General features: G+C 45.3%; 1 pseudogene; it reads right to left on the bottom strand.

The window, feature by feature from the left end:
- Nucleotides 1-356: 356 nt before the first annotated feature.
- On the bottom strand, nt 357-1008 carry LOC138095527 (PITH domain-containing protein 1 pseudogene; annotated as a pseudogene).
- Between the last annotated feature and the right edge of the window lie 414 nt (nt 1009-1422).

Genomic DNA, 1422 nt, shown 5'->3' with positions numbered 1-1422 from the left:
ATTTTAAAAAACAAGTCACACAGTAATCCTGCCACAAAGCGACAAGACACTGGAGATCCCATGTCCACATAAACTGGGAAGGCAGGCATTATCCATGGCTTCCAGATACTGACCAGCCCAAGACCCAATTTCTGTAGGGCCCCAGAGAACCATGATTGTCCCTCAGCACCCACACAACCCTTCCTGGGGGTGTGGTGTCTTCCATAGGCCAGGTTTCTGCAGCAAGCCCCAAAGACAAACCTTGAAAGAGGCTGTGGCAGCCAACTCTCTTTGGAGCCCCATCTCTCTTTGTCCTTCCCAGCAGGATGTCATACTTTTCACCGACACAATGCCTCTGTGAGAGTCGCAGCCAGCCCTTAGGAAATAAAGTGTGTCTGTGGGGTAACCTGATAGACCCTGTGGTCGGCTGGATTGGCTGATGCTTCATAATCACAGAAGGTCACCTCATGTCAGCGAAGCTCAGTCCATTCTCCTCTCAGGCCAATATAAAAGACCTTTGTGGTATCGGCTCCAAAGTTTTTTGAAATATGAATTGAGAGAGGATAGACATTTGGAAAATGAGACATTTTTGTAGCATACTTTAATTCCCTGTAAGATCTGGGTTCAGACTAAAGGTCTGATCCAGCTCCCTGTCTGTATCATCAAAGGACATCTGTGGCATGTTCTTATACAGTCTCATCTCAGAGGGGTGTGAGTCATCATCTTCTCCCATTATAATGATGCCTTTGAGCTTGACATTGCCTGTAAATGGAATATTAAACAGAAGCTGTTCATCTGCATCCTTTTGAACAAACTTGGAGCCATCTATCTGCTCCTCCTGCGGCTTGAGGGCAAGGAGGTCATTGCGCTTGCAGCTCTCATTGAGGCACTGCAGCCGCTCCAGGTCGATAACCAGGTAAGGGCTGTAGGCTAGGCTGTGCTGCTCTGGCCACTCCTCCCATTCGGTGGCACCTCCCATTTGGCAGCGCAGCGACATCCAGCCCTGCCGTGGCTGTGGCAGTGCGACATGGTGACGCCACCGCCCATACGTCACCTTGGCTCTGCTGCTGCCACTGCCACTCCCCACCATTCGCTTTGTGCTCTGACCTGATTTTAATTTTTTTAACCTATTATATTTTTTCTACATTTATTCCTTTGCCTTTCCTACTGTTCTTTTCCCCTTGCAGTTAATCTTTAATGCATATAAATCTTCATCTACCTCTGTTTAACTTTGCATATCTATTCTTTCTTTCCATTTCTCTCAACATATGTGTTAGCTTTATTTTCATTGCTTTATTCCCCACTTGGCACCTTGCTTTAGTTTTGTTTTCCAGTTTGTGCTTAGTTAGTTTTATTCTTAACTGGTAAATAAAATTTTTGATTTCCTTTGTTCACCAGATCAATCTATTCTACTTATTTTTGTTGAACTGTTTTGACTTTGCT

The sequence above is a fragment of the Capricornis sumatraensis genome, chromosome 19 (assembly GCF_032405125.1).
Source record: "Capricornis sumatraensis isolate serow.1 chromosome 19, serow.2, whole genome shotgun sequence".
In the NCBI taxonomy this organism is placed as follows: Eukaryota; Metazoa; Chordata; class Mammalia; order Artiodactyla; family Bovidae; genus Capricornis; species Capricornis sumatraensis.
This window is presented reverse-complemented; position numbering and strand designations above follow the sequence as displayed.